We start from the raw sequence: 15,551 nt of genomic DNA, 5'->3' as shown, positions 1-15,551 counted from the left end.
AGAAACAGTTGCGTTCCTGCTTTGACCTTCGGTTAAATCCTCATCACTGGCTTTTGTCTGCCATTGTTAAGTAAGATGGCAGCAGAGGGCTGAAGTGTCAATGACAGTGAGGCCCTATTCTACAGAAATTACCCAGCTCTCTCTGGTTGCAATGTCCTTTCCTCGCAGGAGCTCCCATCACCACTGACAACGCTTCAATAAAGCTGCCAGCAAAGGTCCCCCAGAGCTGGGAAATGAGCAGACTTCACTCCCGCCTCCAAGTCTAACCTCTGCCCTCAGCCTAACCTACAGCACATTTTCTAGGGAAAGCAATCACTTTTATTTCTTGAATAATTAAAGTAAGACCTCAGCTTATAAGACAAAACCATCTAACAAAGGTTAGGTCCATATGGTATAAAGGTGACATTTATGAGCAAATCCCACATCAATAAAAAGTCATGGACTTTTAAAATGCTGGGGGAGAGGGGCTTGTTTGTTTTTAAAGCAGAATTTCAAATTTCCAAGCCTATGTTCCCTTTATTTGCCCTTTCTGGCTCTTTCAGGTAATAATGATTATAAAAGAGGGCAGCTAACAAAGAATTGTTATACACAGGGGCTGAATCCTCCTTGACATTTTGTCCTGAGACTTGCCTCTGGGTATATATTCTCTGAGACACCAACTGTGCCTCCTATCACCTTGAACGTATGACTGCGGATGTCAGCATGATACTGCTCCAGAGGTCAGGTGAAATCCCACACAGCAAGTGAAGGAAAAGCAAGACCCAGGACTCAATGCCAAGATCAAGGCTAAGTGCTTCTCTTCCAACATTCACAGAGCTCATCCGACCAGGGAAATTCTGTCAACTGTAAACACAAAATGGAGCTGAAAATTAAAACGGCACTTCCATTCTGGAGCCCGGTGACATTTTCAGAGGCTTCCCAAGTATTGTGAAAATCCCTTGCCCAACAACTGAAATACGCCATTGTTTTACTAGTACAGCCACACCGGGGAGAGTGCTAGCTGATTGTTATTAGATGGCCACACTGAGAAAGAGAGCCATAGAAAACCTGCACTTTTGCTACCGGTTTTGATTTCAGCACAGCATTTCTACGAGGACACGAACACTTCTTAAAATGTCATCTTCTTCCAGTGGGAAGATACTCCCATCTCTCTTTATTAAAGATATATATGTACTTGCCATCAAGCTCGAATATATTCCAACTCAGAGTGACCCTGTCAGGCTGAGGAGAAGTGCCCCATGTGCCTTCTGTGGCTATGATCTTCGTGGGAGTAGACCACGAGGCTTGTTCTAACACACAGAGGCTGGTAGATCCCAACCACCGAGCTTTCAGTTAGCAGCTGAGCACGTAAGCATTGCACCACCAGGGCTCCAAGTTAAAAACACAGCAAAAAAACCCCACAATCAAACCCAAAAAACTCTTATTCAAATAAATGGCCTCAATAAAGTAAAACCCCAAACAGTTGCCCTTGGCATTAGAATGGCCTCACAGCAACTCCATGGGCATCGGGGAATTCCACGGGGTTTTGGATGGCTTGTTCTTTTGGAGCAAGTTCTGTACGCCCTTTCTCTAAGGCATCTCTGGATGCCCTTGAATTTCCCACGACACTTTTGTTAGCAACCAAGTGTGTTAACCACTTGCACCAACAAGGGACTCTTTGATACAGTTACCAGCCTATAAATCTGGAACAACCATGATACAGGCCCTGGAAAACAACAACAGAGTTTTATTATTTCAAATCTATCCCGGGGGAATTAGATAAATACATCCAATAAGTTAAGTTTTGCAAATCACTTTCTACTGGTGTACCTGCAAAACTGAAGAACCACTTAGGTGGTAGTGTTGGGCTGCGACTGGAAAGGTCTGAAGTTCCAAACCACCAGCGGGTCCGAGAAAGAGAGGGCTTTCTACTGTAAACAATTACAGCAGTGGTTCTCAACCTGTGGGTCACGACCCCTTTGGGGATCGAACGATCCTTTCACAGGGTTCACCCGATTCCTAACAGTAGCAAAAATTCAGTGATGAAGTAGCAACAAAAATAATCTTATGGTTGGGGGGTCACCACCACATGAGGACCTGTATGACAGGGTCACGGTGTTGGGAAGGTTGAGAACCACTGGGGCAGTTCCAGCCAGGCTTGTAGGGCCCCTCTGAGCTGGCAATGAGTGTTTTGCCTTATTTATATACCACCCTTGTAGGAATCCTGGAGGTAGCAGGCCCATGAAAAGAACCACCCAGGATTTGGAAGTCTCCTTATCCCGGTACTGAGTACTGACAGGCTTGACTGGCTCTTTTGGTAAGGAAGCCTCTACATGTTGATAAACTAATAAACACAGAACCAAAAGCTCACTGCCACTAGTCGATGCTGACTGACAGCTACCCTGCAGGACAGGGTAGAACTGCCCCTGGGGCTTTCTGAGGAGGTCTTTACAAGAGCAGAAAGCTGTATCTTTGCAGGAGTGGATGGTGTGCATATAAAATCTAATCGTTCATAGTTTTACCTAATATTTTCAGAATCTATAGAAATGTATCAGGGTTTAGGAAATACTGAGCTCCCACCATGGAAAAGAGCCCACTGCTGTCAAGTCAATTTCCACTCATTTTGACCTCACATCTGGCCAGGGTAGGGCTGTCCCCATATTGTTCTCGATGGCTAATTGTTCAGAAGAAACCACGCTAAGCCTTTCTTCTGAAGAGCCGCTGAGTGGACTCAAACCTCTACCTTTTGGGTAAGTAACTGAGCTTGGGAAACCAGGCACTAGGCTACGTCCTAAGGACTTATGATTCCTTCTCTTTACTTTCTTTTGAAGATTTTTTTTTTTAATGTTAGTTTTCACCAAAGCAGATTCCTGTAAAGTATACTGATGAGGTAATGACGTTTCCGGTGAGAACCAAAATAGGGTTGGGAGAGTTAAACCAGACTTTTTCTGCCACCCAACCTCTCACACCCTTAATGGACAAATCACAAGGTCACCAAACTGGAATGGGCAAACATGTATATATCCCCCCACCCTTCTCAGAAGCAAGCTTCCCAAATGCTGCTATGCAAGAGGGAATGCTCTTGTAGATGCCATTAAAATGAAAATTCCTTGCCACCTACCAAGCACATCCCACACAATCTTTTATTTACTCTCTCCTTTCTCCACTTGCTGTTTCAATGGCCTCGGTTCAGGCTTCACGTGTGCTGAGCTCTCCAATGCTCTCTGCAGTCCTGTCCCACACAACTGCTGGTCTCTGGAGAGCAGGGTCAACAGCGAGCTCCCCTTTCAAGTTGCTAAACTTCAAGACTGCTTTTATGCTGAGTTACATAATTGTGATTTTTCATCTTAATTACCCGCAACTGAGTAGGAAGGCATCTTAAGATTTGCCTTCCCGGGCTGGGAAACAAGGCTACTAGACAAGAATGGAATGCAGGTGCCAGTTCCTAGACTCATCCATCTCTGCAGAGAGGGAGGGAGGAATGCGGAGCTATGCAGCCCAGCAGGCTGGCAAGGACCAGTGGCTCTTCAGCATCTCTCTCTCTCAAACGCTCCCTTTACATTCACTTCCCTTTTTATGAACATCATCATTCACTAAGACTGCAACGGGTAGGAGTTATTTATTTGTTGACACTTCAGTTTTCAGTGTCATTTGTTCATCATTTCCTAAGGTAGTGATCCGTCCCTTTACTCACTGGTTTATTTCTGCTGTGGGGTTTTTGTTCTTGTTCTGTTTTGAGTTATGCTTACATGGTACAAATAATATAAAACAAGATCGGCTTGTACTTACCCTCACAGAGCTTAGACTCTAACAGAGGGAAAGGGAAATTAAGGAAGTAATTAATACGTAGCACGGTGTAGAAGCCTACAGCAGAGGACCTAATCTCATGAAAACTTCAGAAGGGAAACCTACAATGAAGAACAGCCCATTACAGTAAGAACGTTGACTCACATGACTGCAGTTCATGAAGGTGAGGTGGCTGATTGCCCGCCCCCAGAAGTGCTGCTGCTGTTGCTAGGTGTCCGAAAGACTGCCCGGACTTATAGCAACCCAATATGCCTGCCACAGCAGGAAACACGATGCTCACATAGGAAGGCCACATTTGAGCCCAGTGATGCAACCAGTGTCAGTTAACTCATTGGGGGGGGGGGGGGTGATAGTTAGATGTTGTCAACTTGGCAAGTCGGGATTCTCAGTGGTTCAGCTGCTGAGGTCCAGTAACCCCCCACGAGGTAATGTGACACAACACAATGAACACCACATTGGGATTTGCTGTGAACTTTCAGTAAGTTGTAAGATTATGGTGGAGTGAATCTATAACTGGGGTCATAGCCCTGATGCTGTTGCAAGAAAGGTTCCTTGGGGGGGGGTGGCATAATTACTACACTAGGGGACGCTGTGGGTAAGCATGTGTTTTTGGTGGCATCTGACTTGTTGACCTCTGATTCTTTGGACATGTGCCAATGGCCTGCCATCTTGCCTGCTGATCCTGGGAGCCATAAACAGCTTACCATCTCACTTGCTGACCTTGGGTTCATTCACCTGTCCAGCCACAAGCCAGACCTGCTCACCTCTGATTCATCAATCTCTGGAACCAGTGGTATTCTTGCCAAAATTGGGTTCATAGGCTTTGAAACTATACTAGTCAAAAGATGTCTTCAGCGTAACATCAGACCCACCCACTGGAAACCAGACTGCACTTACCTGCTTTTATAACTACGTGAATAATTTTCTTGCTATAAATCTCTCTCTCCCTCTCTCCAACCCCCACCCCCACCCCCACAAACACACGGATAGGCACAAAGACAAGCACACTCAAGTGCACATGCAGCACATCACTGGTTTTGGTTCTCTGGAGAACCCAGCCTGCAATAGAGTCTTCTTCTATTTTGCTGAGCCTCTACTTTACCCAATATGATGTCCTTCTTTAAGAATGGGTCCCTCTGGATAGTATGTCTATATCCCCATGCCTCAGGGGCACTCTGGCTGTACTCCTCCCAAGATAAATGTGTTTGTTTTTTGGGCAGCCCCGGGCCTATTTAGTATTCTTTGCCAACACCATAACTCAAAGCCATCATTGTGCTTCCAGCCTGTCCTATGCATTTTTCCAGCTCCAAACGAGGTCACTGAACGTCCCGCGGCTTGAATTAGGTGCACTTCAGTCTTCAAAGTGAGGTCTTTACTTTTTTAACAATTTAAAGAGATTTTTCTTGTGTGGCAGGATTTTTTCAATTCCATACCTTGCTTGATTTCTGACTGCTGCTTCCATGAGCACTGACTGTACATCCAAGGAAAATGAAATCACTGCTAATTTCAGTGTTTTTCCATTTCTTATGTTGCTGTTTATTGGCCCAATTGTGGGGATTTTTGTTTTTTATACAAAAAGCTGTAGTCTTTGATCATCATCAGTCATTGTTTCAAGTTCCCTTTGCTTTCAGCAAGCAAAGTAGTTTCAGAATTTTTAAAAGTACATTTATTAAGATATAAAGGTGAACTTTTAAGAAGTATGGAAAGGTTAATTTCTAAGATATAATTGTGCTTATCTTTCAAACTCTAACACTGCTTATGAACTGAAAACACTACATAAAATCTAAAAGGATAGTAGTAATAGAGAAATGGTTCAATTAAATCTACCTTACATCTTTACAAATAAAAACAAAGTTAAAACCTTAAACAATGTGAGAGAAGACTGTAATAATATGGAATCATGTTGAAATATCCTGTTAAAAGAAGATTCACAGCCACGGCATCAATTCTGACTCACAGTGACCCTATATGACAGAGTGGGACTGTACCGGAGGGGCTCTAAGCCTGTCAATCTCCCAGGAGAGGCTGGGGGGGTGTCTGCGGCCCACCTTAGCCCACGGCATCACCAAAGGTTCTTTGAGGGGGAAAAAAGAGCAAGTTAGAAAACATCAGTGATCTAATATGATTTCCTTGTATGTTTGTGGTGTGTGTGCTTAATGACTGGGAATCACAGAAAACAATCTGCAGAGACGCATGCCCTTATGTTCACAGTAATTATACTAAACCAAGAAACCAAACTCACTGCCATTGAGTCAATGCGGACTCAGAGCGGCCCTCCGGTGGGTTTTACGGACCTTCACTGGTGACGGGAGTAGAAAGCCCAGTCTTTCTCCCTCAGAGCTGCTGGTGGTTTTGAACTGCTGACCATGTGGACTGCAGCCCAGCTCATCACCACTATACCACTAGGCTTTTCAAAAGTCAATGCCTGGCCTTTCTCCCAAGGCACCTCAGGGTTGACTCAAATTCCCAACCATGCTGACCACCCGGGGAGTCCCATTAGCTCACTCAATGTTCAGGAACGAAAGACTCTGGAATTTCTCATAATCGAAGAACAGATTTTAAAAGAATTTAAATGTCTATCTTGACAATTTCATTCTGATTGAATACATATAATGGCCAGCTCCAGTCACTGTGTGTATTATATGCTGCCCGATTCTTCATTTTAAATGCGGCCTGGCTTCCGACTAGAAGACCGTCAAGATGGCAGCCACTGCTGGTCTAACAGCTTGAATTCTTGGAACTTAGTGACACTCAATTTCCCCAGCTGTCTAGTCCAAGGAAAACATAGCTGATGCTCTACATTGGTTGAGAGAAATACTTCTCTTTCTTAAATGAACAATAATTATTTAGATTTTCTTGTCATTATATGCCTATAAGCAAAAAAAAATTAAGCAGCTCTGTGAGCAAATGGAATTTTCATATCAAATATGACTAACTGCGTACATGGTAGGGACCTGAAATCTCAAAAACCAGAGCACTGTATTTAAAGAGACTGTCATTAAAAAAAAAGTCACTGTTTCCCCCTTAGCATTTAATCTACTTTGCAAAATGAGACCGTCACCACAGTTCTAGTCCCACATGTCACCGATACATATTCCCACCTGTCACTAATATAAATGTACCCATTATCCGTTCTCCAACAATTAACATTATATTTTAAAATATGACCATTTTTATTTAAAAGTAGACCATAGTTACAGCTGAAACCTTAGAATAGTTGCTAAAGCACACATGCTCCAAAGAAAACCTTCTCAATTTTTATCCTGCTCAATTTGTTTTTTATTCCTTGAAAAATTTCAGTGGGGGTGGGGGTAGCAGTATTTGCCTGAAGTAGAGACGATAAGGTCACTGGCCATAAGTTATCTCAGGCACACACGGAGCGTTTCCAGAGGCCAAGTCCCGCTGTTCTTCAATGATCAATGGTTTTGGAGGGCTGATAGTTGTCATTCCTCCTTTATTAAGAGCACCCAGAGTTGCATGGATTTGATTCAAGGCCACTGATCTGAACGCTGCTTATATCCCCAATCCAACCAGACCGACAGGTTATATGATGGGGTTTTAGCAAGCACATTCCACTAACCAAACGAAAGCCCTGCAACACACCACGCTTCAGTGAAAACTGCTAACAGGAGCACTTCCTCTGGGTGCCTCGTGGGTAGAAAAGACACATTACTCACATGAGTAATGGGGAAGGAAATGAGGCCTAAAGTCTAACTCCATCCAAGGACTTTTTAAAACACTGGCAGGTAAAAACAGCTCCGGAATGGGGCAGATGTCAATCATAAAGCAGGATCTGCCCCCAAACCAAGTCTGCCACCATCCACACCTGCTGCCCTGGTTGCTGAGGTCAGTGTTGTCTTCCTGAAGCATCCTTGGAGTTCAAAACTACTGCTCTTTGTACATCCAGTCATATTGCAAATATGCGATCTCCATGGTGACCTTGTCTAAGCAAGTTCTCTTCTAAGCCAAACGATACATTTAACATTTGGATATGTGATACTCTAGTTAATCTAGTAAGGAGCCGTGGAGGCATATACCCAGTTGCTGACTGAAAGGCCAGGGGTTCAGATCCACCAGCAGCTGCCCTGGAGAAAAGCCTGCCTCTGCTTCCATAAATCTTACAGTCTAGGAGACCCTAGGGGGCAGTTCCACACTGTCCCACGGGGGTCCCCATGAGTTAAAATAACGCAGGACAACAATTAATCTCCTGAGTTGGGATTAAATGGGGGCAGAAGGGGTAATGACCTAATGTAAGGCTTATCCAATGATTTAAAACTATACATTGAGGATAGTCAAACAGAATTTTTACTATAAGAACAGGTTTGTGTAATGTGGGCTATAAAAATGCTTTTACCACCACAACAAAAAGATTGACAAATGCACGCACTTCATTAAATCATTCATCTGGTGGAGAAAATTATCTTAAAATAAATATAGAAAATATTTCATTTCAGAACTTCAAGATTATTTTTGGGTCTTCTGACTTTCCATGAGCTTGAATTCTCTTTAGATTTTTGACCTCTATTTAGATTTGGGTTAAACACAAACATAGTAAAAAAAAAAACTGACTTCATAAACTCCTTTCACCAACCACATTAAAGCTTGAAGATTGCAGTAGGCAGACTGACATGCAATATTATTCAAGATAAATGCCAATAAAGTGGTCAGAGCTGGAGGAAAAAATGAGCAGATTTACAAAAATAAAGGTGTGTCAGTGTGCTCAGTATTCGATCTCTCCTGAACGATCTGATTGCCTTGCCTGTCTGTACCTATAATGCCTATAAATGCTGTTACAGTGATATTGTATTGCAGCGATCATGGATGCTACATGAAACTCCGATTGTTCCAATTTAGCTCGGAGTGGTTGATATTAGAGATAAACGGTTTTCATTTGAAGATTCTTGCAAAACTTATCAAAACATCACTTTACACACACGTGTGTGTTCTATATTGCTAGGAGTGTGGAATCTCTTATCCTCTTGCTGATGGCTGAGAAAGAAAATCGCAAAGTTAGTAAAGACTCACTGATAGTTGAAGGCAATGCTTTGTGTAATGGTTTACACCCACTAATTTGCAAAGTCATCCTCAGTAACAAGACATGGAACTTCTGTGAAGGGTGATGGTACAAGTGGAGAAAGGACAAGAATGAAGGTTGGAGGCATGGAGAGCTTAATTAATGCCACAGAACCGGATATATAAAGATTGCTGAAGCGGCAAATATGTGTGTGTGTGTGTGTGTGTGTGTGTGTGTGTGTGTAATCACAATACAAAAGAAGCCAGGGCTGCTGACCTCAACAGCACACTATTTTCTTAATTCTCAAAGTATATAAAGGAAAAGCAGACATCAGCTCTTCAGAGGTTAGGAGATTCACACCTCAAAAACCTGTGCTCCCTTTTATAAAGCTGGGCTTACAATTCAATTTAATGTAGAGTTAGTGGGGGGTCTCTCATATTCCAAATATTTGAGAATAAGTGGGTACAGATGAAGTTTCGGCATTTAAGGAGTTTATACAATTTTATAAAAAGTAGAGATGGGGGGGGGAATGAGGGGCTGATGCCGGGGGCTGAAGTGGAGAGCACATGTTTTGAGAATGATGAGGGTAATGAATGTACAAATGTGTTTTACACAAATTGATGTATGTATGGATTGTGATAAGAGTTGCCTAAGCCCTTAATAAAATGATTTTTTTTTAAAGCAGAGATGGACCTAGGTCATTATAAAGTGACTTTAAAAAACATGGTGGCAATGTTATCTACGAGAGAGGAATCCATATAGTATTCCAGATGTGGTGTACTATAAGGTCTTGGGCGAGGGAGTATTTGAACTGAAGTTGGGGGGCATAGGCCGACAGGATTTAGTCAGATAAGGGCGTGGGTAGGGTTATTTGAGCCAGAAGCAAGACTATGAGCCTAGGGAGAGAGGTAAGAAGAATCTCAGTGTACGTGGAGTGGAGACTTAACAGACATCTGTCACTGCAGAAAAGAAGAGTTGCAGGAATCAGTTAGGTGTGAACGAGATCTCCTGGCCCCTTAGACATTGAACATTCTGTAGACTGCTGTAGCCAACAGGCTGAAAGAAGTGGAGCAGGATAAGTCATGCTTTCCATTAGGCAAATCATGCTGGTAGTTTAAAGGGCAGTAAAGTTAAGATTGGAAGAAAGACAAGCAGTTCAAAGATCAGTGTAATGGCCACTAAGTTGAATTAATCAATAACTAGGAAACAATGGAGTGTATATAGGGGGGTAGGGTGTTGGAAGGTGTAGGATGGTGGGAATAAGCCAGACGGGGCCACACAAGAAGTGGTGCATTGTCTGGGGAGAAATGACAAACAACAATAAAACTGACTACAAAGTCAGTTTGATTTTTCTTATCATGATGAGCCTAGAAATTCTGAGCCAAGATCAGAGATAAAACTTCCTCCCACAAGTGAGGGAAACCACTTTTTGGATCACCCCACTGCTAAACTCTTATGTTATGCCAAGGGTCCTTTACCAATGTGATCTGGAAGCAGTAAAGATGAAGAGCAGGTGTTTGCCTACAAAGGAGCAATCAGTCTTGCTGTGGAGATAAAGTACGTACCTCAATAAACTACCATTCTCAAATCCTCTGAGGGGTCAGAGTAAACAATCCAATCACCTTTTATTCCATTCCACCTTGGAAAGATAGACATAGAACTGGCCCTTAAGATTTCCCCAAGGTTGTACAAGCAGACTGCCACATCTTTTCCCCAAGGTACAGCTAGTGGGGTCGAACCACTGACCTTTCAGTTAGCAGCTGAATGTTCACCCACTGCACCAACAGGGCTCAAGGTTTCTTACAGAAACCCACAAATCCAATCCATCAATTTTAAGAGTAGACTATTTTTCCAGACAAGTTACAGGTTTACCATGGTCATTCAGGCCAGTAGCAGCCAGGCATAACTAACAAGGAGATTGTTTCTGAGGGGAGAAAAGGCACAAGTCAATGCCTCATTTGTCAAAAATACAAATCCATAGAAAACACCGGTGTGATCTGCAACGGTGTGATCTGCAACGAGACAGTGTCTGCCGATTTGAGAAGGGAGGAGTGGGCCTCCCAGGACTGTGATTCGCATGACACACGTGGTCCCTCAAGAGGTGCCGCTCCTTGAGAGGCCACAACAGTAGAAGGTGCTGTTCCTGGCTCGCCCGCTCTTTGTGGTTCCCCAGCAAGGTGCTTTGTTGAGATCCATTTGTATGTGTTCCCTAAGTGTTTTCAGGAGAGTCTTTTTAAAAAGGAGACAGGTAGCTAAATTCTTTGTTTCTCTGCCATGGAGAACTTTGCAGAGTGGAGAGCAATAAGTAGCTGACATTAGAGTCTCTCTTTCCACCCTTGATTCCTAGCCTTTCTAAATGAGATCCAGGGGAGCGGGGCGGGGGGACGAAGGAGGATCAACCTCTGACAGAGGAAGGAGGAGTTTGCACCAGCAGGAGAGGAGGGCAGAGGATGGAGGGTACCAGAATGCCTTCTCACCACCCTGTGATTTCTCTGGGGAAGCAGCAAGCCTTCAAGAGGAATACCATGCGGAAGCATGAGAGGCTGTGCTGTGGGCCTATGGACAGGCTCCTGTCTGGTCAGACACTGCCCTCATGTGTGACAGGAATAGACTTCACACATCAAGGGAGGGAATAAGGCTTAAGGTTGGAATTCAGTTGGCTTACAGTAAATGAAAGATAGCTTTATGTCTTGTGCTCTTAAATTCATGGCCCGAACCCCCACCAGCTCCCATGGGAAGTGTAAGTCAATCTGGAAACCGCTAGCAAAGCACCCATTGCTCAATGAGGAGGCTGATCGGCAGCTGGCTTCTTATCCTGAAAATGTGCACTGCAGCCAGCAGGCATATTCCAGCTTTCTTCAAATATTAAGCTGTATCTTTTCTATAATTCATGGTATGACATGATCCAACCATCATCTCTAAACAACTGAAAATATATAAAGTACTACTACGAACTAACACTTACAGTGTACTTACTGTGTCCCAAACCTGGTTCTAGGAGATTACCATATACTACCTCATCTTGCCTAGTAGCAACTCTTTGAAGTACTGCATAGACTGGAGTATAAGCCCATCAGAATACCAGCCGTGGCACCTAATTTTACCACAAAAACTGCATTAAAAATGTGCTGGAAAACTTAGCTTATACATGAGTATATATGGTATTTCTTCTGAAGATTCTCATTTTAAAAGAAAAGGCGGTTGAGGTACACATGGGATTCTTGTGCAAAGTCATGTATCTGGAAAGAGCAGAGATGAGATTCAAACCCAGGCAATCTACTGTTGGCGTCTGCGTATCATCAGTTTTCATAAAAATATTATAAGAAAGATATGTGAGTATGGAATGGTAATTATTACTTGTATTATGACCTCTGCTCTAACAGGATAGCATCACCCCCAGCCTCAGGAGTCTAAAGCCCAGGCCTGGCATTACAGGCTTTCATGTGCCCACCATACCTGATCCAGGATTCTAATGATGATAGTATTAGTGGTGGTGGTGGTGGTGGTGGTTAATTTATTAAGGGCATACACTGTACTTTCCCTCTACAAAGACATTCTCCAGTTAACTCACACACAGCAATTCTAGAAGTTAGGTACGGAGATAGGCCCATTTCACAGAGGATGCGTTAAGGCAATCGATGTTGACTAGCTTCCCAAGGGTGCAAGTGGCAGAAATCACCCTCCGCTTTATACTGTGAACTGCGAAGCCTAATTTCTGAACTATGTATGTTGTAAGGGCTCCCACATACTGCGCTTAGCAGTATACTCTGTGATCCATAAAATACCATTTCATAAGCTCTCCACCAGGCAGAAAACACCATCCTGCAAGTTCTCTACATGTTCCCAGGACATTAGATGCAATTTTCACGTAAGGATTGGAGGCAGATTTCTTACAAAGGAGATTGCCATAATTGAAGATGGACACATTAATGGGCTGTGGTCTTTCATCCTCATTATACACCCAACAGCCATCGTCAACCAACAGACCAAAAAGGAAAGTCATAATGGACTTCTACAAATTATTTAAAATAGCAAGATCATGACCAGACCTGAGGAAGGCATTCAGGAAAGGGACGGTATGAAGCAGAACAGAAGCCGCACTTATTACATTTGTTTGGGGTTGCTTCCTGATATTTTGCTGAAATTGTATTATCTAATCATGTTAAAATCAAAGCCAAGCCACATAACAAAGATCAAGAATGCTGTATGGGACGAGAGTCCTTCACTGCCTACATCCAAAGGGTGATTGGGGTCAGCTAGAGTGCCTATTTGTCACCTCACCCAACTGATGTGCTTCATCTTCTTTTAGTTGGGGACAATATTGGTACTCAACTTCCAGCCCCTTCCCAGGAGATTACCCAGTCACATCAGGTGACCCTCTCTTCCCGAGACTCCCATTTACAGGGCAGCGGGACTTCTCCTTACCTAGATTCCTGACAGAGTCTCAAAGCTCAGACTCTTTGCTCTACTTGGCATTAGTAATTAGAAGGAGCCCTGGTGGCATTGTGGGGTAAGTGCTGCACAGTTCACACCCACAGCTGCTGCAAGAGTAAGACAGTCTGCCCCCTGAAAGGATCCCAGCCTCGGAAACCGAAGCAGGGTCAGAGTGAGTGGGAATTAACTTGGTGGCAGCAGATTTGGTTTTTTCCTTCTTTAACCAGGATCGCTGTCCTTGCTCACCCGGCTCCCTGCCTCCTTTCTCTGAGCACCTCATACAATCCATGCCAAAGTCAGCCAGGCTAGAATGCAGAACCCGTAAATTAATTTAAAACATCTCGTGCTTTTTCTGGGCATCGAACACATATATGAACAATTTTTTAGAGCTCTACTTAAAAATGCAACTTCAGTGTTAATTACAAAACCAAATGAACTTGAATATAAGCCATCAACTCTGTAGGGCATCCCTATCTGCACAAAATGAGCCCAATATCAACCTTGGAAGTTTTTCTGTGATAAAATCAAAGTATGCACCTGAATAGTCTAATGTTCACCCCACGCTTACTGTATCAACAAGCCGATGGTGTACACATGGTCTATACTGTAAGAATGTACAGTAGTGGCATGCATTGAAATATGTAGTAGGATAAAAGGTAGGCAAAGCAGTGACTCATTGTAATAAAAGGAGAAAAATCTAATGCAACTTACTGTTGTTGCAGCCTAGAAAGAAGAAAGTGACAATTCTAGAAAAATTGACTCTCAAAGGAATGCGGGTAGGAAATTCCCACCGGCATTTTGAAGGCTCACTATGAAGTTGGGAGTCCCTGGGCGCTGCCAAGGGTTAGCAGGGCTTGGCTGCAGATCCAGGTTGGGAGGTTCCAATACACTGAAAAAAACCTGGCAATCTACATCCAAAAGGACCAGTCCCGGACAACCCTGCAGAGAGAACAATTCGGTTCTGAAACACAGGGGCTGCCATCCATTGCAATCCACTTGATGACAATGGGCTAAGGTGAACTAATTTGGATTGCCACGTGTTGAGTGGAAGTTGACTCCATTGGGGATTCCAGTTGGCAGTGTCTGATTACAGGAGCATCCTGAAACAGTTGGTTCCTCGGCTACTTTTCTCAGCATGTCTATTTGAACTCTTTCCAACTCTTTCACCTTAAGGGTGTGGGGCTTGAGATTTCTGAGGAAGTTGGTGCTGACTGGGCAGAGCAAATCCCCACGAGAGAAAGTTTAGAGCTGATAAGAAGGTCAGGAACATGTGTGTGTGTGTGTGTGTGTGTGTGTGTCTCGGACAAGCAAGACCAGTGCTCTTTAAAACTGAAGACAGAAAAACATCCTGCTTCCACTTTCATTCTATTTCACCTTGCACAAACCTCCTGCTTTTCTGCTTGGCTCAACCTCTTCTCTCCCTCCTACGTGTACTTCAAAAATGAACTAAGCCTTCCTAACTGTCCACAATGACCTCTTCCTTTCTTCCTCACCGTTTAAAGGAAAACAAAGGAGGGCATCACGTATTGTTGCTGGACTCTCCTGTGATGTTCCCAACTCTCACGGCTTCTTTCCCCTTCAACCGGGCCTTCGATATTTTTGTTCTTCGGTTGGCTTTCAACAAGGCTTTTAAGTAGCAGAGGCCGTAGAAATAAAGAAGAGAACAAGAAGGGGCAAGTATTCTAAAGGGGCAAGTGAATAATCAGCAAGTTTGCAGAATGGCTCAGAATGGGCACTCTGGGCCCATTTCTACACCTGAAACTCAGGATTTGGCAGACGTTCCCGAGGGCAGAGACCGGCGGCGTCATCTCTTCCTGTGCAGCAGGCTTTTTGTTTAATGTCATGATCTTCTGAGTGGTCTCCTTATTTTTTTAAATGTGGCTGGCATTATTCTTTTCATTTACTTGCTCAATGTCATGTTACTCGTGAATTGAGATTAATTGTAAATGTTCTTCTTAAAAGGGACGAAAGGATGTCGTCAAAGATATCATTACAAAGAAACAGCAATAAAATACCTAGTACTTGTTTTTACAAAAAGTTGCAAAAAGTGTGTAGCAACCACAAGGTTGACCTACAGATTTAATGAAAACTACTCACCTCCAACATAATTCTCTAATGGAGAAACAGTCATTTAAATAAATAACAGGGAAATTAAGATTTCACAACATCGCATTGTAACCCTTTGTTTATTACACAAGTTTGCATGTCAAGCCCCATGTTGGCTTTCTCTCTCAATTAAGACACTATCTTGTGGCTGCCAACCCCTTCTCCTGTGACTGAGCTTTCTGCTGTGACCCTTCAAGTCGATACTGACTCA

At 43.4% G+C, this 15,551-nt stretch overlaps 1 protein-coding gene across 1 annotated transcript in view; it reads right to left on the bottom strand.

Annotated features, from left to right (window-relative positions):
- The window catches only part of VAV3 (vav guanine nucleotide exchange factor 3), a 417,371-nt gene that overhangs the window by 95,611 nt on the left and 306,209 nt on the right, over window positions 1–15,551 (bottom strand). The gene's annotated exons all lie outside the window — the stretch shown is intronic.

Source organism: Echinops telfairi, unplaced genomic scaffold (genome assembly GCF_000313985.2).
Source record: "Echinops telfairi isolate 266 unplaced genomic scaffold, ASM31398v2 ScPeMD7_443;HRSCAF=831, whole genome shotgun sequence".
NCBI lineage: Eukaryota > Metazoa > Chordata > Mammalia > Afrosoricida > Tenrecidae > Echinops > Echinops telfairi.
Note: the sequence above shows the minus strand (reverse complement) of the source record. Positions and strands in the feature narration are given on the sequence as shown.